Source organism: Pseudophryne corroboree, chromosome 6 (genome assembly GCF_028390025.1).
Source record: "Pseudophryne corroboree isolate aPseCor3 chromosome 6, aPseCor3.hap2, whole genome shotgun sequence".
NCBI lineage: Eukaryota > Metazoa > Chordata > Amphibia > Anura > Myobatrachidae > Pseudophryne > Pseudophryne corroboree.
The window spans coordinates 84363625-84389048 of NC_086449.1; the positions used below are offsets into that span (position 1 = coordinate 84363625).

The window sequence follows — 25424 nt, forward strand, 5'->3', positions numbered from 1 at the left end:
AGATTTTGCGTCCCACCACCTGTGATCTGGACCCTGCATCAACCAAGCTTCTAATAGGTTGTATGGATATAATTGGTCCTGTCTTTGAAAAAATTGTTCAATGCTCTTTGCAGACAGGCATTTTTCCTGGACCCCTAAAGGAAGCAATTGTTAGACCTCTTCTTAAAAAACCTAATTTAGATCCCGACTGCATGACCAACTACAGACCGGTATCAAACCTTCCTTGTTTAGGAAAGGTTATTAAGAAAGTGGTTGCAAATCAACTGGAAACCTGCCTGACAACCCATGATATTTATGATCCATTCCAATCAGGATTAAGGAGAAGACATAGCACTGAAACAGCCCTGGTGTGTGTGTTAAATGATCTTCTGATGGCAAGAGACAGAGGCGACTGTTAAATATTAATTCTTCTGGATCTCTGCAGCATTTGATACCATGGACCATGGTCTTCTGATTTAGCGACTGATACATTTTTGTGGACTGGATGGCACAATCCTAAGCTGGTTCAAATCATTTCTCACAGTCAGGTCACAGAGAGTATCGTCTGGAGTATACTCATCACCATCAGTGCCATTGCCATGTGGTGTCCCACAAGGTTCTATACTATCCCCCATGCTTTTTGCAGTATACATGCTCCCGCTGGGTGAAATAATCAGGTGCCATGGCCTGGTCTACCACTGCTATGCAGACGATACACAACTGTACTTGTCCTTTGCTCCAGGCACTGATAACCCAATAGCAACCCTAAATGGCTGTCTAGCTGAGCTCCAGGAGTGGATGAGTGCCAGTTGGTGGCAACTGAACCCGGAAAAAACAGAGGTCCTTATGATAGGGCCGCTACATCAAAGAACAAGACTGCAGGATAGCCAACCAACTGGACTTACACTCTGGGATTCAGAATTACAAACCACTGATCGTGTGCGGAATCTTGGTGTTGTCCTGGATGGTGGCTTGACACTCAAACATCAGATGTCAGACACAATCAAATCTTCATTCTTTCACCTGAGTAACATAGCCAGAATCAAGCACTTAATTCCCTCAAATGATCTGCCAAAAGTCATTTGTATCATCTTGATTAGACTACTGTAATGCCCTCTACCTTGGTCTCACAGCAAAAGAATTACAACGCTTACTGCTAGAGCAAAACACAGCTGCCAGGCTGTTAACCAACCAGCCCCATTCTAGCCACATAACACCCATCCTCTACTCCCTCCACTGGTTGCCTGTAAGATGGCGAATCATCTTCCAGATTGGCTTACTGAGTTTCAAAGCACTACATGACCAGGGCCCAAGGTACCTGAAGCAGCTTCTGATCCCATACTGCCCCACTCAATTACTGCGATCTGTAGATGAAGGACTTTTAGCAGTACCTAGAATCTCCCATGATTCATCTGGGGGTCGAGCTTTTAGTCATGCGGCTCCGACTCTATGGAACTCACTTCCACGCACAGTGCGAGAGGCCCCAACTATAGAATCCTCAAGACTTTCCTGTTTACTCAAGCATTTCCATAATGTCCCTTTAGTATCTTCATGCTTCTGTATTTTATGAAAAAGCTGTTCTGTACTTCATTATTTTCTGTACTATATTATGCTATGTATCTGTTAAGCGCCTTGAGTCCTATTGGAGAATGAGCACTATATAAATAAAATTATTATTATTATTATTGTCTTTATCACTCTCCATGTTATCACTTTCCAAGCGGTGATGCATCTAGCCCATACAATAGATAGGTAGAGACAGTTACAGATAGACAGCATACTTTAAATAATAGAAGCAGGAATTGGGGTGCGTAACTTTTGAAAAAGGGGGCGCGGCCTCATGGCTCACTCCTGCCCTCTATGCGAGAAGTCCTGTCCGGGAGGATCCACTGATCCTCCCAGGTGTGCAGGAGCAAATCCCAATGCACAACGCAGGAATTGTACTTTACAGTGCATGCACTATTCTGCTATTGCAGTACAACGGGCGGGTCCGAACATGTAAGTGAAGTAGTAAGCTTCTAAATTACGTGACTTTTTACACATGACTGTCAACAGTTCTTACTGGAGCTCATGTCCCAGAGCCCGTTCCTTGCAAAATTGTCCGTAGCGTCTAGTTTCCCTTCACAGCGGACAGTGGACAGAGCGGGCAGCGGGGGGCACAGCAGCAGTGGATCTTGCCATGGTGCGGCGCCCTCCGGATGGTGCCGGCGCCCTCCGGAAGGCGGCGCCCCGGGCAAAAGTCCTGCTTGCCCGTGGCAAGATCCGCTACTGCCCCTGTATATGATGCAGGGAGTGAGAGCAGTGAATGCTTCTGCAGCAGCCACTCTCCTCGGCACAGCACACAGCAGCGTGCATGCTGGGCTGGGGAGAGAGGCTGGCCTTGCAGCAGTCACTGCTCTCTCTCCAAGCACCCAAATGTCGGCACTGTCTACAGGGAAGGGGGGGGCAGCAAGACCAGGTGTCCGCCGGGCCCCTCCAACAGTCCCGGGTAAAGAGTACACGCCCCCCTCTTGGCGCCATGCTGGGCCATACTTGCCTACTCTCTCCAGTGGCAAACGCAGGATTTTTAGAGGGGGGTTTCCGTACATGTTTTATATCTATCTACCTATACGTCACAGATAGATAGATAGATAGATAAGGAATGCAATAGAGAAATGAGAGCTAAAATCTGATTGGTTGCTAGAGGCTTTTCAGTTTTAGCAGCTTTAGTAAATCTACCCCGTAGTTGGGGAAGGGGAAGCATGCACATACATTTATATGTTAAGATGAAAAACATTAGATTTCCTATATGCGTCTGCTGTGCTTAGCATTTCAAATGGTCCAATCCACTTTGGTGCTTATTGTCTGCTTTTGTTATCGGCTGTTCTTTTTCCATTGTGTACTGTGATTTTTTTTTAGCATTTTCAGTACTCACAGGGAAACGGCGCCACCAGTCGTACTCCTGCAGCAACAGACCCAAGTCATACTTGCCTACCTGACCCTCTCCATGAGGGAGAAAATGCTCTGTTCCTGGACTTTCCTGGTAATGTATGATTGCTGTCACCTGTGGTGAAACGTCTTTCTTATGATGGCAATCATACATTACCAGGAAAGTCCAGGAACAGAGCATTTTCTCCCTCATGGAGAGGGTCAGGTAGGCAAGTATGACCCAAGTACAAGATGGGGAAGGGAGCCTCTGCTACAGACTTGCGTATGCTACCAATTCTGGACGCGTCCATGGACGAAGCATTGGATAAACTGCGTGACAATCAGATATCCCTGAGGTTACTCATGATGCCCGGTGAACTCACGCTGCCGAAGCTAGTGACGCTGCATCAGAGTAAACAGCCACTGGCTTCGGCATGTCCAGAAAATGGGGACATAAGCCCTTATTTTCTGAAAGCACTACCCAACACCACCCCCAAAAGCCAGTAGCCTGTTCATCATGCTGCGGCTTTTGGGGCATTACAACTTCAAGTGACATCGCAGGACTTGGTCTGCACACACGCATACCTCCCAACATCACCCTCTCCAGGAGGGACACAATGCTCTGCTCCTGGACTTCCCTCTTAATGTATGATTGTCATCACCTGTGGAGAAACACCTTTCTTATTCATTAACCTGTTCAACACAGGCGCCGGCAATCATACATTAAGAGAAAAGTCCAGGAGCAGAGCATTTTGTCCCTCCTGGAGAGGGTCATGTTGGGAGGTATGCACACGGCATCTGTGCATGTGTAGCTCTTAAAACATTAAAGATATGCGTCATCATGGAATCAATGTACGTCTCTGAATCAGGCCTTAAGTACACAACAAACCGGTGAATACTGCTTCCAAACCCTTAACAGAGACAGACCCAGGGCCGGTGCTAGGGTGTTCAGCGCCCTCCTGCAAACTATAAATTTGCGCCCTCCCACACTTTAGAAAGGGACAGCATGCGCTGGGAAAGGGGGTGTGGTCTCACAAGGAATGGGCGTGGCCACACAAAGTACCCCTATTTCAATTAACACTACACAGTAGCACAATCGTATTCACATTACACAGCAAGTAGTAGTGCCGCTTATACACATAATACCCATAGATAGTAGTAGTACCCTGTATACGTAATGGCCATAGTAGCAGCGCCCCTTATACATAATGCACATAGTAGTAGCACCACTTATACGTAACACCAATAGTATTAGCGCCCCTTATATGTAATGCCCATTGTAGTAGTGCCTCTTATGCGTAATGTTCATAATAGTAGCGCAGTTTAAACATAATGCCCACAGTAGTAGCACCGCTTATACGTAATGCACATAGTAGCAGTGCTGCTTTTACATAATGTCCATAGTAGCAGTGCAGCTTTTACGTAATGTCCATAGTAGCAGTGCTGCTTTTACGTAATGCCCATAGTAGTAGTGACGCTTATATGTAATGCCCATAGTAGTAGTGACGCTTATATGTAATGCCCATAGTGGTAGTGACGCTTATATGTAATGCCCATAGTGGTAGTGACGCTTATATGTAATGCCCATAGTGGTAGTGACGCTTATATGTAATGCCCATAGTGGTAGTGACGCTTATAGGTAATGCCCATAGTGGTAGTGACGCTTATATGTAATGCCCATAGTAGTAGTGACGCTTATATGTAATGCCCATAGTGGTAGTGACGCTTATATGTAATGCCCATAGTGGTAGTGACGCTTATATGTAATGCCCATAGTGGTAGTGACGCTTATAGGTAATGCCCATAGTGGTAGTGACACTTATATGCAATGCCCATAGTGGTAGTGACGCTTATAGGTAATGCCCATAGTGGTAGTGACGCTTATAGGTAATGCCCATATAAATGGCACTTATACAAACAACCCCCCCCACACACACACATATATACACACACACCCATATACACACACACACACTCACTCACACTCACACTTTCTCTCTCTCTCTCTCTCTCTCTCTCCCCCTCTCTCTCTCTCTCTCTCTCTCTCTTACCTAACAGTCTGGCTGGCCATAGCAGCAGCAGCCTGGTCCCGTGTAGCTCCACCCCCCATCCCATGTAGCCATGCCCCCTTTCGGCCCTGACCAACCCCTCTGTCACAGGTGAGGGGGGAGAGGAGGTTCCAAGCTGCCAGCGCTGCTGCCTGTCATATAGTGTGACAGGCAAAGCAGCCGGCAGCAGCAGTAGGGGGGGACAGGCCGGCGCAGCAGCGGGGATGCAGAGCAGAGACAGCACCTCTCCTGGCCTGGCGCCTACCTGCTCTGCATCCCTTTGCTGAGCGGGTAGCGCCGGGCCTGGACAGACCCATACTATGTGCAAGTCAATTGCATAAGCGTCCAGAGGGGGTTATTCAGGTCACATCGCTAATCAATGCGACCGCAATATACCCGGTGGCGGCAGCACTGCGCAGGTCTCTTTCTGCACGTGCGCTAGCAGCCAATGCTATCTGATCGCAATTGCTGCGAATGCCTCTGCCTGATTGACAGGCAGAGGCGTTCACAGGGCAGACGGGGCGTTGGCGACCAAGTGTTGCGGGGGGGCGGTGCGTCGAGAACGGGTGGGTCGACTGCATTTTTCAGGATAGCTGCGTGACGTCACATGCAGCCATTTAGATTAAGAACAGGTGGCGGACCGCCTGCATGTGCAGCCTAGCAATAATTAAATTGCGCAATAATTAAATTGTGCAATAATTAAATTGCGGTTGCAGCCACTGGGCAGGCCATTTAGCATTCTGGGCGGCCTTGCCCTGCGATGGGCGGCCCTCAGCATGCGTAAGAAAGGATTGCAGATTCTGCTTTTTTATTTAGCAGAATATATACAATCCAACCTGAATAACCTCCAGGGTGCTCGATATTACGTCACCCCAACCCCTGCCCCAATCTGCTCACCTCCAATGTTGGGAGGAAAGATCTTTTCTGTTGTTGGAAACTGCAACAATAGGGAATCCCTATAAATCTGTAAATGAAGACAGAGGAAGTAAAATCATCTCTGTCACTGGGCAAGTTGTCAATAAAGTTACTTGAAAAAAAAATGTCTGCATGTATCCTGTCCTGCATGGCAGAAGAGCAGATATCCAAAGAAGATACAGGTTAGTGTGTGTATTGTATAGCTGGGAATACCATACTACAGGGTGAGTATCCCTTATCCAAAATGCTTGGGACCAGAAGTATTTTGGATATCGGATTTTTCCGTACTTTGGAATAATTGCATACTATAATGAGATATCATGGTAAGTCTAAGCACAGAATCCATTTCTGTTTCATATACACCTTTCTCTAACGTCCTAGTGGATGCTGGGGACTACGTAAGGACCATGGGAATAGACGGGCTCCGCAGGAGACAGGGCACTTTAAGAAAGAATTTGGATACTGGTGTGCTCTGGCTCCTCCCTCTATGTCCCTCCTCCAGACCTCAGTTTGAATATGTGCCCGGACGAGCTGGGTGCTACTTAGTGAGCTCTCCTGAGCTTGCTAAAAAGAAAGTATTTTGTTAGGTTTTTTATTTTCAGAGAGATCTGCTGGCAACAGGCTCTCTGCTACGTGGGACTGAGGGGAGAGAAGCAGCCCTACTCACTGAAGATAGGTCCTGCTTCTTAGGCTACTGGACACCATTAGCTCCAGAGGGATCGTACACAGGATCGCACCCTTGGTCGTCCGATCCCGGAGCCGCGCCGCCGTCCCCCTCGCAGAGCCTGAAGACAGAAGCCGGTGACAGAAGCAAGAAGACTTCGAAATCGGCGGCAGAAGACTCCAGTCTTCATATGAGGTAGCGCACAGCACTGCAGCTGTGCGCCATTGCTCCCACACTAAACCCACATACTCCGGTCACTGTAGGGTGCAGGGCGCAGGGGGGGGGCGCCCTGGGCAGCAATTAGAGACCTCTTTGGCAAAAGTTTGCATAATATACAGTTGGGCACTGTATATATGTATGAGCCCCCGCCAAAATTGTACATGAAAGCGGGACAGAAGCCCGCCGTCGAGGGGGCGGGGCTTCTTCCTCAGCACTCACCAGCGCCATGTTTTTTCTCCACAGCACCGCTGAGAGGAAGCTCCCCAGTCTCTCCCCTGCAGTTACACGGTAGAAGAGGGTAAAAAAGAGAGGGGGGGGCACATAATTAGGCGCAAAAATCAATATAAACAGCAGCTACTGGGTTAACATTAAGTTACTGTGTTATTCCTGGGTTTATAGCGCTGGGGTGTGTGTTGGCATACTCTCTCTCTGGGGTATATGCAATTAGCGGCGAATCGCGGCAATTTTTCGGCCGTTTTTTAATTCGACACAATTCGACCGTCTAATTTCGGCAAGTGGGTGCCGAAATTGACCATATTCAATAAAAAACGGATTCGACAGTCCCGCTGACGAAAAACGGCCGATTTGACGGATTTTGTTCCGATTTTTAAAAAACGGGAAAAAAAACGAAAAAACATTGCGTGGGGTCCCCCCTCCAAAGCATAACCAGCCTCGGGCTCTTCGAGCCGGTCCTGGTTCTAAAAATCCGGGGGGAAAAATGTCATGGGATCCCCCGTATTTTTAAAACCAGCACCGGGCTCTGCGCCTGGTGCTGGTGCAAAAAATACGGGGGACAAAAAGAGGAGGGGTCCCCCGTATTTTTCACACCAGCATCGGGCTCCACTAGCTGGACAGATAATGCCACAGCCGGGGGTCACTTTTATACAGCGCCCTGCGGCCGTGGCATTAAATATCCAACTAGTCACCCCTGGCCGGGGTACCCTGGAAGAGTGGGGACCCCTTCAATCAAGGGGTCCCCCCCCAGCCACCCAAGGGCCAGGGGTGAAGCCCGAGGCTGTCCCCCCCATCCAAGGGCTGCGGATGGGGGGCTGATAGCCTTTGGAAAAATGAAAGAATATTGTTTTTTCCAGTAGTACTACAAGTCCCAGCAAGCCTCCCCACAAGCTGGTACTTGGAGAACCACAAGTACCAGCATGCGGAAGAAAAACGGGCCCGCTGGTACCTGTAGTTCTACTGGGGAAAAAATACCCAAATAAAAACAGGAGACACACACCGTGAAAGTAAAACTTTATTTCATACATGCCGACACACACATACTTACCTATGTTGACCCGCCGACTGCCACGCCCCCCTCGTCAATGAAGAATCCGGGGTACCTGTGAATAAAATTATACTCACCTCAATCCAGTGTCCAGGTTATATCCACGTACTTGGCAAAACAACAAAACGGCAACCCGGACCAAACGGACTGAAAGGGGTCCCATGTTTACACATGGGACCCCTTTCCACGAATGCCGGGACCCCACGTGACTGCTGTCACAGAAGGTCCCTTCAGCCAATCAGGAAGCGCTACTTTGTGGCACTCACCTGATTGGCTGTATGCGCGTCTGCTGTCAGACAGCGCATCGCACAGCTCCCTCCATTAGTTTCAATGGTGGGAACTTTGCGGGTAGCGGTGGGGTTACCCGCGGTCAGCCGCTGACCGCGGGTGACCTCACCGCTGATGCAAAGTTCCCACCATTGAATATAATGGAAAGGCTTTGCGATGCGCTGTCTGACAGCAGACGCGCATACAGCCAATCAGCAGAGTGCCAGGACGTTGCGCTCGCTGATTGGCTGAAGAGACCTTTCTGTGACAGCAGTCACGGGGGGGGGGGGGTCTCTGCATTCGTGGAAAGGGGTCCCATGTGTAAACATGGGACCCCTTTCAGTCCGTTTGGTCCGGGTTGCCGTTTTGTTGTTTTGCCAAGTACGTGGATTATAACCTGGACACTGGATCAGGTGAGTATAATTTTATTCACAGGTACCTCGGATTCTACTTGGACAAGTGGACCGAACGTCGTGTCAACATAGGTAAGTATGTGTGTGTCAGCAGGTGTGAAATAAAGTTCTACTTTCAAGGTGTGCGTGTCCTGTTTTTATTTGGGTATTTTTTTTCCAGTAGAACTACAGGTACCAGCGGGCCCGTTTTTCTCCCGCATGCTGGTACTTGTGGTTCTCCAAGTACCAGCTTGCGGGGAGGCTTGCTGGGACTTGTAGTACTACTGGAAAAAAACATTATTCTTTCATTTTTCCAAAGGCTATCAGCCCCCCATCTGCAGCCCTTAGATGGGGGGGACAGCCTCGGGCTTCACCCGTGGCCCTTGGGTGGCTGGGGGGGGACCCCTTGATTGAAGGGGTCCCCACTCCCCCAGGGTACCCCGGCCAGGGGTGACTAGTTGGATATTTAATGCCACGGCCGCAGGGCGCTGTATAAAAGTGACCCCCGGCTGTGGCATTATCTGTCCAGCTAGTGGAGCCCGATGCTGGTGTAAAAAATACGGGGGACCCCTACTCTTTTTGTCCCCCATATTTCTTGCACCAGCACCAGGCGCAGAGCCCGGTGCTGGTTTTAAAAATACGGGGGATCCCCTGTCATTTTTCCCCCTGGATTTTTAGAACCAGGACCGGCTCGAAGAGCCCGAGGCTGGTTATGCTTTGGAGGGGGGACCCCACGCCATTTTTTTTTCGGGATTTTACCATTCCATTTAAAAAAAAATAAAAAAAAAATATTTTTTAAAAATATATAAATAATACTTGTGCCTCCAAAATAGACAAACCAATTACCTAATCCCTTCTGATATAAATAGATATGCTATTACCAATAAAAAAAAACACTAAAAAAAAACATGTTTTAAATTTTTTTTATTAGATTCCCCCACCAAAGTGTGGCGGATTGAAAATGACGAATTTACTGTCTAAAAGCACTGTTGTCGAATTTCCAAACTTCAATTGAATATACTTTTGGCGAATTGCCGCATTTGTACCATTGCAGAAATGTCGAATTTGACAAATGTCGAATTTAAAAAAGTCGAATTTTGAAAGTCCGTTTTTTTGACGGAAAGTACTGAATTGCATTGTCGATTTTTTTTTTTGGGCGAAAAAGTCCCGTTTTTCGACAATTTCGGGAATTCGACCGCAATTGCATATACCCCTCTGTCTCTCCAAAGGGCCTTATGGGGGAATTGTCTTCGGATGAGCATTCCCTGAGTGTGTGGTGTGTCGGTACGTGTGTGTGGACATGTCTGAGGTAAAAGGCTCCCCTAAGGAGGAGATGGAGCAAATGTGTGTGTGAGAGGGTGTCTCCGTCGACAACGCCGACACCTGTTTGGATATGTGTAATTAAGTGCTAAGGAGAATTTATTGCACAAAAGATTAGAGAACAGACAGGGAATCTACCCATGTCTGTCCCTATGTAGCAGAGACCTTCAGAGTCTCTCAATGCTCACTATCCAAAATAATAGACACTGATATCGACACGGAGTTTGACTCCAGTGTCGACTACGATAATGCAAAGTTACAGCCAAAATGGCAGAAAAGTATTCAATATATGATTATTGTAATAAAAGATGATTTGCATATCACTGATGACTCATCTGTCCCTGACACAAGGGTACACATGTTTAAGGGGAAGAAAGCTGAGGTAAATTTCCCTCCTCTCATGAAGAAAAAGAGCGGGAATCTCCAGACAAGAGACTGCAGTTTCCCACAAAGGATAGGGCCAGGATATGATGGGAATCTTCCCCTAGGGTGTCACGTTTGCCCAAAAGGTAGCCCTGACGTTACAGCTATTCTCAGGGATCCTGCAGATAGCGTGCACATTCTGGTACACTACTCAGACCGGCGATTGTGTCGGCATTGGTTTATAGCGCTGTGGCAGCGTAGACAGGTACCTTATCAGCAGAGATTGAGACCCTAGTATGTATATAGATATATGTATGTATGTATATATATAGAGAGATATATATATTAAAGATGCTGTCTTAAGAGATATGTATATATAAAACATGCCCAAAGAGACATGAGTATACTGGGTCCTAGAGTCAAAGCTATGTCGATTTCTGCTTGACGTGTCCTGTAGAATATGCAGTGGACAGATGATGCCGACTTAAGAGGCATATGGAAGGCTGAGGATTGTGTGGAGAAGGGTTCTCGGACCTGGTCTCCACAGCTATAGCTGGTAATTCTGATATTTTGCATTATATTCCTGCACAGCCTAGGAAAGCACGACATTATCAAATGCAGCCTTTCGAATAAAGAAACAAGAAAGTCCGAGGTGCGTCCTTTCTTGCCAGAGGCAGGGGCAGAGGAAAAAAAGCTGCACAACACAGCTAATTCCCAGGAACAGAAGTCCTCCCCGGCCTCTACAAAAATCCACCGCATGTCGCTGGGGCTCCACAGGCGGAGCTAGGCCCGGTGGGGGCACGCCTTCGTAAGTTCAGCCACAAGTGGGTTCACTTCCTGTTAGATCCCTGGGCAATAGATATTGTGTCTCAGGGATACAAGCTGGACTTTGAGAAGATGCCCTCTCACCGACGGCCCTGCCGGCTTCCCCCCACGAAAGGGAAACAGTGTTAACTGCAATTCACAAAGTGTATCTTCAACAAGTGGTGGTCAAGGTTCCCCTCCTTCAACAAGGAGGGGGTTATTATTCGACCACGTTGTAGTCCCGAAACCAGACGGTTTGGTCAGACCCATATTGAATTTAAAATCCCTGAACATATACCTGAAAAGGTTCAAGTTCAAGATGGAATCGCTAAGAGCGGTCATTGCAAGCCTGAAAGGGGGAGATTTTATGGTGACTCTGAACATAAAGGATGCATACCTTCATGTCCCCATTTATCCACCTCATCAGGCGTACCTCAGAATTGCGGTACGGGATTGTCATTACCAATTTCAGACGTTGCCGTTTGGTCTCTCCACGGCCTTGAGAATATTCACCAAGGTAATGGCGGAAATGATGGTGCTCCTGCGAAAGCAAAGTGTCACTATTATCACGTACTTGGACGATCTCCTCATAAAAGCAAGATCAAGAGAGCAGTTGCTGAACAGCGTATCCCTTTCTCTGGAAGTGTAACGGCAACACGGCTGGATTTTATATATTCCAAAGTCGCAGTTGGTTCCTACAGCTCATCTGCCTCTCCTAGGCATGATCATAGACACAGACCAGAAAAGGGTTTATCTCCCGATAGAGAGAGCTCAGGAGCTCGTGACACTGGTCAGGAATCTATTAAAACCAAAACAGGTGTCAGTGCATCACTGCACTCGAGTCCTGGGAAGGAGGGTGGCATCATACGAGGCCATTCCCTTCGGCAGGTTCCATGCGAGGACCTTCCAATGGGACTTACTGGACAAGTGGTCCGGGTTACATCTTCAGATTAATCACCCTATCCCCCAGGGCCAGGGTGTCTCTCCTGTGGTGGCTGCAGAGTGCTCACCTTCTCGAAGGTCGCAGATTCGGCATTCAGGACTAGGTCCTGGTGACCACGGATGCAAGCCTCCGAGGGTGGGGGGCAGTCACACAGGGAAGAAATTTCCAAGGGCTGTGGTCAAGGCAGGAGACTTGCCTTCACATCAATATCCTGGAACTAAGGGCCATATACAACGCCCTAAGTCAAGCGGAGACCCTGCTTCACGACCAACCGGTTCTGATTCAGTCAGACAATTTCAGACAATCTGATTCAGTCAGACAATGTGATGGGTCCAAGGTCTGTGTCGTCGGATGCAGGTTTCCTGGACCCAGGTGTCTGGATCTGACGAACAGCCTGAGTAAGCTTCAGCTTAGCTGTCCGGTGACTACAAACATTTCGAATGGCGACCGATGGTGATCTCATGCTGCATCCTCAGACGCAGCACGTGGATTTCGCAAATGCATGCAGGAGACGTCTGTCCTACAGATGCCTCCTGCTGCCTTCACATTTTAATTAGAAGGAATTGCACAGACGCTTCCTTGCGGCTGTGCAGTTCCTTACAACTATGAATTAGGCCCATAGTATTTGTTATCATGAATTAAAAAGACAGACAATTAGAGATCACTTTTCTGAAGGTTGACCCTAATTTGTCAACTCTTATATCCTTACAGATAGTCCAACATGGCAGAATTGCAATATGCTGAACTGTTTCTTGATAATTATTCTTTGTCATTCTCAGGTACAAGGGACAGCAATTGAAGACTAAGGGGGTAATTCCAAGTTGATCGCAGCAGGAAATTTTTTCGCAGTTGGGCAAAACCATGTGCACTGCAGGGGGGGGGGGGGGCAGATATAACATTTGCAGAGAGAGTTAGATTTGGGTGTGGTGAGTTCAATCTGCAATCTAAATTGCAGTGTAAAATTAAAGCAGCCAGTATTTACCCTTCACAGAAACAAAATAACCCACCCAAATCTAACTCTCTCTGCAAATGTTATATCTGCCCCCCCCTGCAGTGCACATGGTTTTGCCCAACTGCTAAAAAATTTCCTGCTGCGATCAACTTGGAATTACCCCCAAAATGTAATGACAAAATCCTCCTGCTGGGCTACTCTGCCTCAGTCACCTCATTAATGGCCTGAGGTGGTAAATGGCATGAAAGGAAATGCATATCCACTCCCACAATCCTCTGCTCCTCAGGAACTACTGATGATGTCTCCACAACCTTAGCCAGCGTTCCATGTAAGGTGTTCCCTGCTTGGCAAGTGACCAGTTAGCTTTGCGCAGTGGCAGTATCATAGCTAATGAGGTTTATCCGAGGCGTGATTATTGCTTATTGAAAACTTTTCCCAATACCCCGCCATGATGACTTGAAATATAGTCAGCATCGGCAATTTTTGACAGTCTCTCTGGAGACTGAATAATGTATTTAATAATAGATTAATGACCTGAAATTATCAATGGGCAATCATAGCGATGTAGCAATAACCCCTGCAGTGGGTTGGGGGCACCAATGAAATCTGTTCCCAGAGGAGCCATGCACGTACGGTAGACATCATGCGGTGGACCCGCTCGCACTCCCAGAGATTGTTGCCTGCACTGAGAGAAGGAGCCACCCTGGAGGAGGGTGAGATCTCGCTCCACCTACTGTCTTCTCACTAACAGGCAGCTCTGCCACCCGCCTGAAGTGAGAATGGTTCCCCTGGCACTATCATGGCCACCTGCACCCGCTTACCGTACGAGTAACAGCTGTATGAGGAGAAGCTAAATTGTTTGGTACTTTATGTCTCTCTACTTTATCTCTCTCCAAGCTTTGATAAATCTGCCCCTTAATATCCTAATCGTGCTGCATTTTGTGTAACAATCTCGGTTATTATGCTGCCACATATGGACACCAGGAAAGGAGAACTACTATAAGTATTTGGTGACGTTTCATTTTCCCGGCATCCCTCGTGGCAGCATACATGTGTAATTCTCCTAGCTAATAGACACAATGGGCTGATTCATATTTGTACACAGCCCTGATGGTTTGTGTACAAATATGATGTTTGGAGATCTGCGCATGTGCCAAACGGGTCTTGTGTTGTCGCTCAAAGCTTCGTCAGCCGTAACATGATTGACATGCCGCCATTTTGAAGGTGTGATGGGTCCAAGGTCTGTGTCGTCGGATGCAGGTTTCCTGGACGAACAGCCTGAGTAAGCTTCAGCTTAGCTGCCCAGTGACTACAAACATTGCAAATGGCGACCGATGGTGATCTCACGCTGCATCCTCAGACGCAGCACGTGGATTTTGCAAATACATGCAGGAGACGTCTGTCCTACAGATGCCTCCTGCTGCCTTCACATTTTAATTAGAAGGAATTACACAGACACATTCTTGTGGCTGTGCATTTCCTTACAACTATAAACCAGGGGAGGCATTTGATATGCCAGCTGTCGGGATCCCGGCGCTCAGCATATCGGCGCGGGATCCCGACAGCCGGCATACCGAAAACTATGCTCCCTCTTTGGGTGTCCACGACACCCCTGGAGGGAGAATAAATAGCGTGGCGAGCACAGCAAGCCCACAAGGGGCTCTTTTGCGCTCGCCCCGCTGCCAGCATGCCAGCAGTCGGGATCCCGGTGCCGGTATGGTGAGCGTGGGGATCCTGACAGCCAGCATAACGTAGTACACCTGAATCAGGCCCACAGTATTTGTTATCATGAATTAAAAAGACAACCAATTAGAGATGACTTTTCTGAAGGTTGACCCTAATTTGTCAACTCTTATAACGCTGTAGAAACGTGTTATAAGAGGCCCGGCTTCCTCACGGATAGTCCAACATGGCAGAATTACAATATGCTGGATAGTTTCTTGATCATTTTTCTTTGTCACTCTCAGGTACAAAGGACAGCAATTGAAGACTAAATGTAGTGACAAAATCCTACTGCTGGGCTACTCTGCCTCAGTCACCTCATTAATGGCCTGAGGTGGTAAATGGCATGAAAGGAAATGCATATCCACTCCCACAATCCTCTGCTCCTCAGGAACTACTGATGATGTGTCTCCACAACCTTAGCCAGCGTTCCATGTAAGGTGATCCCTGCTTGGAAAGTGACCAGTTAGCTTTGCGCAGTGGCAGCATCATAGCTAATGAGGTTTATCCGAGGCGTGATTATTGCTTATTGAAAACTTTTCCCAATACCCCGCCATGATGACTTGAAATATAGTCAGCATCGGCAATTTTTGACAGTCTCTCTGGAGACTGAATAATGTATTTAATAATAGTATAATGACCTGAAACTATCAATGGGCAATCATAGCAGTGTAGCAATAACCCCTGCAGTGGGTTGGGGGTGCCAATGACATCTGTTCCCAGTGGTGCCTTGCACGTGCAGTGGACCTCAGTCATGCCCCATCAGGACATCATGCGGCAGACCCGCTCATACTCCCAGAGTTTGCTGCCTGCACTGAGGGGAGGAGCCACCCTGGAGGAGGGTGAGATCTCGCTCCACCTACTGTCTTCTCACTTATGGTGCCCATACACTTGTGACATAATCGGAGCTAACCTTCGATTTGTACCGCATCTGTGAGGGAAATCGAAGGATTGTATGCACATTTTAGGTACCTTTCGATGCAATGCGCGGGCACGCCGGTCGAATCTCACGTCTCAAGATAGTATGTGCTGCACTTAATATTTATCGAATCGCAGTGCGATCGCATGTGTTTTTAAAAACACATGCTATATATCGTACTGCGATGTGCGATAAGCACCCGCCGGGAGTGGCCAGAGGCCGCTCCCACTCGGCGGTGACGTGCCCATCACGTGATTACCATGCGATCTATCACATGATCGCATGGTAATCACTTTGGCAGTTCAGGTGCGATTTCATTGCACCTGAACTGCCGGTGCGATGCCCTGCGATGTTGCGTCGCGGGGCATCGCACAAGTTTATGGGCACTATAACAGGCCCGCTCTGCCCGATGTGAGAGTGCTTCCCCTGGCACTATCATGGCCACCTGCACCCGCTTCACTGACGAGTACCAGCTGTATGAGGAGAAGCTAAATTGGTTGGTACTTTATGTCTCTCTATATCTCTCCAAGCTTTGATAAATCTGCCCCTTAATATCCTAATCGTGCTGCATTTTGTGTAACAATCTCTGTTATTATGCTGCCACATATGGACACCAGGAAAGGAGAACTACTATAAGTATTTGGTGACGTTTCATTTTCCCGGCATCCCTCGTGGCAGCATACATGTGTAATTCTCCTAGCTGATAGACACAATGGGCCTGATTTGTATTTGTACGCAAACCCGATGGTTTGTGTACAAATATGATGTTTGGGGGTCTACGCATGTGCAGAACGGGTCTTGTGTTGTCGCTCAAAGCCCCGGCAGCCGTAACTTGATTGACATGCCGCCATTTTGACGGTGTGATATGTCCAATGTCTGTGTTGTCGGACTCACAATTCCTAGGCCCAGGTGTCCGGATCTGACTAACAGCCTGAGTAAGCTTCAGCTTAGCTGCCCGGTACCTACAAACATTGCAAATGGCAACCGATGGTGATCTCACGCTGCATCCTCAGACGCAGCACGTGGATTTTACAAATACATGCAGGAGACGTCTGTCCTACAGATGCCTCCTGCTGCCTTCACATTTTAATTAGAAGGAATTACACCGACACATCCTTGCGGCTGTGCAATTCCTGGCAACTATGAATCAGGCCCATAGTATTTGTTATCATGAATTAAAAAGACAGACAATTAGAGATCACTTTTCTGAAGGTTAATCCTAATTTGTCAACTCTTATAACATTGTAGAAACGTGTTATAAGAGGCCCGGCTCCCTCACAGATAGTCAAACATGGCAGATTTGCAATATGCTGGATAGTTTCTTGATAATTATTCTTTGTCACTCTCAGGTACAAGGGACAGCAATTGAAGACTAAGGGGGTGATTCCGAGTTGTTCGCTCGCTAGCTGCTTTTAGCAGCATTGCACACGGTAAGCCGCCGCCCTCTGGGAGTGTATCTTAGCTTAGCAGAATAGCAAACGAAAGATTAGCAGAATTGCGAATAGAAATTTCTTAACAGTTTCTGAGTAGCTCCAGACCTACTCACAAATAGCGATCAGTTCAGTCAGTTTCGTTCCTGGTTTGACGTCACACACGCCCAGCGTTCGGCCAGCCACTCCCCCGTTTCTCCAGACACTCCCGCGTTTTTCCCTGACACGCCTGCATTTTTCCGCACACTCCCAGAAAACGGCCAGTTTCCGCCCAGAAACACCCACTTCCTGTCAATCACACTACGATCACTTCAACGATGAAAAATCTTAGTTCGGACGTGAGTAAATCTAAGTTTTGAGCTAAAATACTAACCGCATGCGCACTGTGAACCATGCGCATGCGCATTTTTGCCTTAATCGCTCCGTTGTGAAAATCGTCAACGAGCGAACAACTCGGAATGACCCCTTAAATGTAGTGACAAAATCCTCCTGCTGGGATACTCTGTCTCAGTCACCTCATTAATGGCCTGAGGTGGTAAATGCCATGAAAGGAAATGCATATTCACTCCCACAATCCTCTGCTCCTCAGGAACTACTGATGATGTCTCCACAACCTCAGCGTTCCATGTAAGGTGTTCCCTGCTTCGCAAGTGACCAGTTAGCTTTGCGCAGTGGCAGTATCATAGCCAATGAGGTTTATCCGAAGCGTGATTATTGCTTATTGAAAACTTTTCCCAATACCCCGCCATGATGACTTGAAATATAGGCAGTATTGGCAATTTTTCACAGTCTCTCTGGAGACTGAATACTGTATTTAATAATAGATTATTTAGTAAAGATGAACATTGAGGCATTAACCATCAATAATACCATTGGTACTTAACATTGATGACATGAAACCATCAATGGCCAATCACCTCAATATCTGGTGACTTGATATTTAGTCTTCACTGGCAAATTGTGACAGTCTTTCTGGAGGCTGATTAATATGTATAATAATAAAGAAATTCTAGTATTTACAGTAGAGATGAGCGGGTTCGGTTTTACTTGGTTTTACTCGGTTCTCAAAACGGCATCTTATTGGCTCACGGGTGTCACGTGTTTTGGATAGCCAATAAGATGCCGTTTTGAGAACCGAGTAAAACCGGACCCGCTCATCTCTAATTTACAGTCAATGGTACATATTTAACTTATGTTATGGTGGTATTGTATTTGTGAAGTTTTTATTACCACAGACTGAGCTTCTAGTAGTCTGCTGAGAAAAAGGGGCCACCAACCCGAGAGTGAAAATTTATATTGTGGCTGAAGCGAATGGTCCTTAAACTAGTGACGGGCATCTATCTCCGATATTTAAAAAAATATTTATACATTGATGTTCATGTATGATACATCAGGAATCGTAGAGGAGGGGATTCAATTTTGGAGACAAAATGTATTGGTAAAATTGATCAAAAAATCATGATGTGGAAGCATCAATAAACATTCCGGTTACCGGGAGTCTGACGCTGCTCCCTATTTTTTTCCTTTTATTAACTGTGCATGGATCAAAATAATATCAATATTGGGAAAGATTTATATTATTTTCCTGATAACTTTCTGTATTAGATACAAACATAGCAATACAAAAGATTAATGCTGGACCACAGAATTGTCATTCTTACTTCCTGTTGCTTTGAACAAATTGTAAACAAATGATAGTTGATGGTGATTGGATTAAACTACAAAGTTAATTTGTCAAGAGTGTGGTAATTGGTTTTCCAAATTATAATTACTACCTGAAGACAGAAGGTTTTCCACCTTCATTATTGTTACTACATAAATCACAGCTAATACTTGTATTATTTCCTAGATTATTAGTACAATTTCATAGTACTTTGGTATTTTGCAAAATACTATTTAAAAAAAAAATACTATGGAAGTACTGTATATAGTGGAAAAATATGAGAAAGTCATTGTTTTGTTTCCCCTGATTTCACACAATTTTATTATATTGTGACAATTCTGTTTATGGGGATACTTCTGTTTAAAGATATTTTAAGCAGTAAAAAAATGTATATCTGTGTACATGGGAATGTCGAGGGAATGGCAATATTGGAATGGCATTTTCTTCAGTCTATAACTTATATTTTATGACATTATTTTTTGTTTGACAACACTTATTTACAGTTTCTTGGGACTGCAATGGGGACCAGATATTGTCCTAGTTTTACAAATCCTTGTTTCCTAAGTATCACTACATCTCGATACGGGCCACAAGCATAGTCCACTATGGCCATGATTCCAACCCTTTCATGCATGAATTATGATAACTATATATATATATATATATATATATATATATAGTCATCCAAATGGCTATGCAATCATATATAAGACTGGATACAATATAGTTAAAGCAGTGTCCGTTCCTATTTAAGCCCTTTATAAGTGGTTCTCATTTGATGTATAACAGCGTCAGTAACTTTTGGTGATTCTATTGTCCAAGAAGCAGGTAATATTTACCGGGTGTCCGTTAGAGGAAATGTCAATGATGATATACTTCTGTGGGAATCCTCAAAATTGCACGGTAGTGAATCCTGGTTTACTCCTGTAATTTCTGAATGAATTCACTCAGTTTCGCCTTGAAGAAAGCATGGGACCCAGGGCTGGTCCGGGCACAAATGTATCGATTTGTCATCCAGATGGGTGACAAGGGTGATACCTGTGTTTGTGTGTGGTGGGGGCGAGGGGGTAATTGGGAGCACCTTACTAAGAAAAAAGAATTACCTAGTAAGTAGCACAAAATTAATAAAAATGTATTTAAATAGGAAATAAAACCACAAATTTGCCTTTAAGAAATATCAGAGACTGAATGATATCCATGAAAGGGGATGCAATCATTTTGCCGGCTGTCGGGATCCCAGCGGTCAGGATACCGACACTAGAATCCTGACAGCCAACAATGCCAACAGCTGGAATCCCGGCGCACAGGGGCTATTCCCACTCGTAGGTGTCCACTACACCCATAGAGTGGGAATAGAACCTGTAGCGAGCCACCGAGCCCGCAGCGCGACGAGCAAAGCAAGCCCGCAAGGGGACATTTACAGCTCGCCCCACTGCTGGTATACTGGTGGGCAGGATGCCGCTGTGGGGATCTTGTCAGCCAGCATCCCGCCCACCGGTAAATAGTATGTATTCCCATGAAAGCGTCCTCTTTTAATATGCACTAAATTCAAGGGCAGACACGGGTTCAGTGTGAGTGCATCCGAACAGGGTTTTTGGTGTAGTATGAATGGGGTCTCAGATTGAAACCCAGAAAATTCCTGGGTTGATAGACCTGGGTCGTACCCATGTATGTCCCAGGTCTTACGTCTGAAGTGGTATTATTTACCTTTTTTGCCCACTAACATCTATCTATTTGATTCTGCTAACAAAATTGTCACTTTTCTGGGGTCCAGGAAAGTCTCCCCACGTTTTCATGCACCCCTCCCGCATCGCATATTGAAGGAAATTCACCCCCCCCCCGCGCGCGCGCACGTGAATCCTGCAAAAAGGAATTTTAATTACATTCATGGTTTTGTGCGCATTTGTGCAAAGTCTGCGAGTTTCATAACACAAACTCTTAACTCACACCTAATTAGATTTCCAACCCATGTTTTATGGAAACCTATTGCTCCCGCAAGGATGTGGGGAGGGGAGGGCGCTACGGTGCAGGCATAGTAAAAATGCCCCGCCAACATCACTGTTCTGGGCGGTGCGGCCCCCTCTCAGCATCACATCTTGGGAGCGTGCCCAGGTGCGGCATCACATCCTGGGGGCGTGTGCAGTACTTACAGACTGCTGGGCTTCCTGCAATCTCTCCCCTTAATAGGAATAGATGCCATGAGGCATATAGGCACTGAGCAGGCTGTTATAGGGAACTGGTAAAGGGCTAATTTAAAAAAAAAAAAATTGGGCAGTGCTCGGCGGCCTGGTAAAACAGCCTAGCATGTTCTAAAAATAGGAAAAATAGATTTTGGAAAGATTTGTTTTTATTTTAAAATGTCCGCTGACTGTCCTGTCTATTGGTGGAGAAGTCTGTCACTCAGAGTGACTCTAAAATCGGTACTGAGGCAACAGTCCAGGATTTAGAGTGATCCTCCATGCTTAAGAGTCAAGGTTTTACAGATAAGGGGGTTATTCATACCCCTTTTCCATTATGTAGCACGGGTCGCAGCCCTGTCGCCTGACACGGCTGCGACCCGTGCTACAGCCCCCTGTAGACAGCGCTCACCGACCCTATACACTGTGAACGGGAGCCGTGTCGCCTCGACGCGGCTCCCGTTCACACTAGACAGCTAGCCGGGTTGAACAGGTGTTCAACCCGGCTAGCTACCCGGGAAGGATTCCCGGGAATTTGCCGGGGAACCCTTTTCCACTAGGGAAAAACACGGGTAAATGCGCTCCCCCGCGCATTTACCCGTGTTTAAAAAAGCTAGTGGAAAAGGGGTATTAGTAAGGACTGCAAATCCAGCTTTTTAGGAGAATTTGCAATCCTTTGAATCGCTTGCAGGGGGCCGGCCATCACAGAGCAAGGCCGCCCAGCATGCAGCCCACTGCCCAGACACTGCGATCACGCTGAAATTGCTATCACGCCGCAAATACAGCGTGATCGCTGAAATAGTGTATGCCTCCTGTCGGTGCAGCCTGGATGCAGCGGCTGGAATCCCGCCACCATTTTTTAGTTTGGAGCGGCAGCCCCCCCCCCCCGAAAGCACAGATGACACGCTCCCAGTTCACACCAATTTTCAAATAATGTGTAATAAAGTAATATAGACTGAGCTTGCCTATAGGCTGGAGGCTTATTAGCATTATCCTCTTACTGCTCTGTGTGTCTATTACACAGTCTTGTTTTATTACTGTTCTTATTACTGCTTGTTCCTAATTGTAATGCTCAACGGAATTTGTACGGCACTATATAAGTAATTGTTAATAATACACAACTAAAATGTATGGGAAAACGGTAGAAAAATACTTTTCCAAATACACTAGACCACTCATTGTGCATTTATCAATTGTACTATGTGTGGGTTTTGTATATCCTGTTAAATATGACCTAAAGGCAAACACCTGAACAGGGACTTGAGATTAAAAGTCTGATGCTCTACTGACTGAGCTATCCGGGCTCTGAGTACTGAGTACTGAGTAAAAGAAAAACACCAAAAGAGGCCATGGTTATACCAAGTTCAAGTCAAATTAATTGTTTATTAAGGTCTGGCTATGAAATAAATACAAAAATCCTATTATTTTGGGCCTTCAGAGAATCCATCACTAAATACAATTTCAGCTTTAAATGGACTGGAGTTCCGCATGTTTTCTACACACAGGATTTAAGGTGATTATTGATTGATTGATTGATTGATTGATTGATTGATTATTTACCTGCCATATGATTTAGAGTTGTGGATTATGCCTGTAAATCAAATCAAAGTTCACCCGGGAAAAAAAGTCATTTTGAAATGATAGTTGTGTTTGTGTGTGTGTACGGAAGGGGGTTTGATGGTGTGTGTGTGTGTGTGTGTGTGTGTGTGTGTGTGTGTGTGGGGGGGGGGGGGGGGGGGGGGTGATGGTGGTGGTGTGTGTGTGTGTGTGTGTGTGTGTGTGTGTGTGTGTGTGTGTGTGTGTGTAAGTGGGTTTGATGGTGTGTATATGTGTGTGGGGGGTGATGGTGTGTGTGTGGGGAGGGGGGGGGGGGGGGCGGGGGAGGGTGTATTTCATAATAGACCAGTACTGCAAATAAAAGCTATATGAATATTATCTTTCAGAGGCCACAGATCAGTGACTGCAGAAAAATGTCTTGATATTTTGAAAATGTTTAATGAGAGTCTCTAAAATTATACTGTTATATTTACCCAAATGTAATGGTATGCGTTGGACACTTGTAGCTATTGAACTCCAGTTGTGTTGTCTAGAGCAGGGCCTTCATCTTCAGTATGTGATGTTCTCTACAAACAGGGCGTTACTGTTTTTATACCTTCCCTATTCGGGATGGCCGTCGGTGTGGTTACCATCAGTGGCGATAAAGCAAGTGGCTATCGATGTTTGACAACTATGCAATTGATGACCATTGATGGTTTCACCAACCGATGGTCACCCTTGTTCTTTGACTGACTGGCACATGGGCCAATTCATGTACAGGTTGAGTATCCCTTATCCAAAATGCTTGGGACCAGTGGAATTTTGGATATCGGATTTTTCCGTATTTTGGAATAATTGCATACCATAATGAGATATCATGGTGATGGGACCTAAATCTAAGCACAGAATGCATTTTTGTTTCATATACACCTTATACACACAGCCTGAAAGTCATTTTAGCCAATATTGTTTATAACTTTGTACATTAAACAAAGTGTGTGTACATTCACACAATTCATTTATGTTTCATACACACCTTATACACACAGCCCTGAAGGTCATTTAATACAATATTTTTAATAACTTTGTGTAGTAAACAAAGTTTGTGTACATTGAGTCATCAAAAAACAAAGGTTTCATTATCTCACTCTCACTTAAAAAAGTCCGTATTTCGGAATATTCCGTATTTCGGAATATTTGGATATGGGATACTCAACCTGTACTACCATTTCTGCATTTTTTGTGATTATTTCATTTAATATAAATATGAACTAAAGACAAACGCCCGAACAGGGACTTGAACCCTGGACCCTCAGATTAAAAGTCTGATGCTCTACCGACTGAGCTATCCGGGCTCTGTTTTTGCTCTGCCTAAAATAACCACCAGGTGCTGGAAAACGCCCATAACACTCTTCTGCATTTTATTACCACATTTATGGGATTTAAGTTTTTGTTCCAGTTTCTTTGTGATAGCTTGCAATTGTTTATCAGACATAAATAATGTATCCAGCCACTAGGTGGCATTATGACATGTTTCTATACTTATTAGCATTTATATCAACATTCAGGAGCTGATACTGGGTAAAGTGTATGTGCCAGGATGTGGCCACATCATATAAAAGAGGGGATTTATTGAAGACAGGATGGAATAAATGTTCCCTCATTACTGAGCTTTATAATGGTTTCTGCAGTGCATTGGCATTCTCTGGATATCACCAAAGTATAACTCCTCTGGGGGCTCAACTATTTCAAACAAGGGTACCCCAAAGTCTGTGGATAGCTGGTTGGGGGTGATAGAGAAGCTATTTCCTGGCTTTTGAAAATGGATGCAGACATAGGGATGGCCATTGACCATCAATGAGTCCTAATCATTTATGGTTTTTGGCCAATGTAGAATACTTTTGCCATCGATGGGGGAGAACCAGATAATTTCCCTCCATCGATGGCATGGCATAACCAATTTATTTTTTTAACCAGGTAGCGGGACATAGAGCATAGCTCTGCCCCAACACCCACGAAGCCACACACCCGTGCCCTGATTGACACGCTGCTCGCTGAGTACTATAGTAGGGGGTGACCATCGATGGCTCCCTTACAGATGGTTTCACACCATCGAGGTTATCCATCAATGGTACCATCGATGGATAACCCACCGATGGCCATCCCTATACAGACATGTTGACCTGGAAGGGGTGTGGCTTAATGACATTAGTGACTTACTGGCATGGTGACCTTATTATGCCCCGCCTCCCCTTCTGAGTTCAAGCCACTGCAAGGGGTGGAACTTTTAGGTAGGTTTCCATCACTATTTGAACCCCTGCAGTGCTTAGGATGAGCCCCACTCATTCCTCAGCAGTAAGGGGTTAAATCCACTTATGTAATAATGGGGCAGATGTATTAAGCCTGGAGAAGTGATAAAGCAGTGATAAGTGCAAGGTGATAATGCATCAGCCAGTCGGCTCCTAACTGTCAATTTACATATTGGAGCTGGTTGGCTGGTGCGTTATCACCTTTCACTTATCACTGCTTTATCACTTTCCAGGCTTAATACATCTGCCCCTATATAACATAAGCGTGTTCAGGGGAAAAAGACCTATCTGCTTCAGACATGAATCTCCAATCGAAAGTAGGCACATAGGGGGTCATTCCTGATTCCAAGTTGATCGGTCGCTAGCTACTTTTCGCAGCCGTGCAAACGCATAGTCACCGCCCACGGAGGAGTGTATTTTCGCTTTGCAAGTGTGCAGAACGCGTGTGCAGCCGAGCCGAGCGGGACGAAAAAGTTTTTAGCAGTTTCTGAGTAGCTCTGGACTTACTCAGCCCTTGCGATCACTTCAGTCTTTTTGGTCCCAAAATTGAGGTCAGACACCCACCCTGCAAATGCTTGGATATGCCTGCGTTTTTCCAAACACTCCCTGAAAA

At 46.1% G+C, this 25424-nt stretch overlaps 4 non-coding genes across 4 annotated transcripts; 3 read left to right on the forward strand and 1 right to left on the reverse strand.

Annotated features, from left to right (window-relative positions):
• The first annotated feature begins 13416 nt into the window (after window positions 1-13416).
• On the forward strand, window positions 13417-13557 carry LOC134938475 (U4 spliceosomal RNA). Its single transcript, XR_010181022.1, has one exon. It is a non-coding gene; the product is annotated as a U4 spliceosomal RNA (small nuclear RNA).
• A 1688-nt stretch (window positions 13558-15245) lies between these two features.
• Window positions 15246-15386, forward strand: LOC134938556 (U4 spliceosomal RNA). The gene has a single exon (XR_010181091.1). It is a non-coding gene; the product is annotated as a U4 spliceosomal RNA (small nuclear RNA).
• Window positions 15387-17786: 2400 nt separating this feature from the next.
• Window positions 17787-17927, forward strand: LOC134938625 (U4 spliceosomal RNA). The gene has a single exon (XR_010181149.1). It is a non-coding gene; the product is annotated as a U4 spliceosomal RNA (small nuclear RNA).
• A 5857-nt stretch (window positions 17928-23784) lies between these two features.
• Window positions 23785-23857, reverse strand: TRNAK-UUU (transfer RNA lysine (anticodon UUU)). Its single transcript has one exon. It is a non-coding gene; the product is annotated as a tRNA-Lys (tRNA).
• Window positions 23858-25424: the final 1567 nt, after the last annotated feature.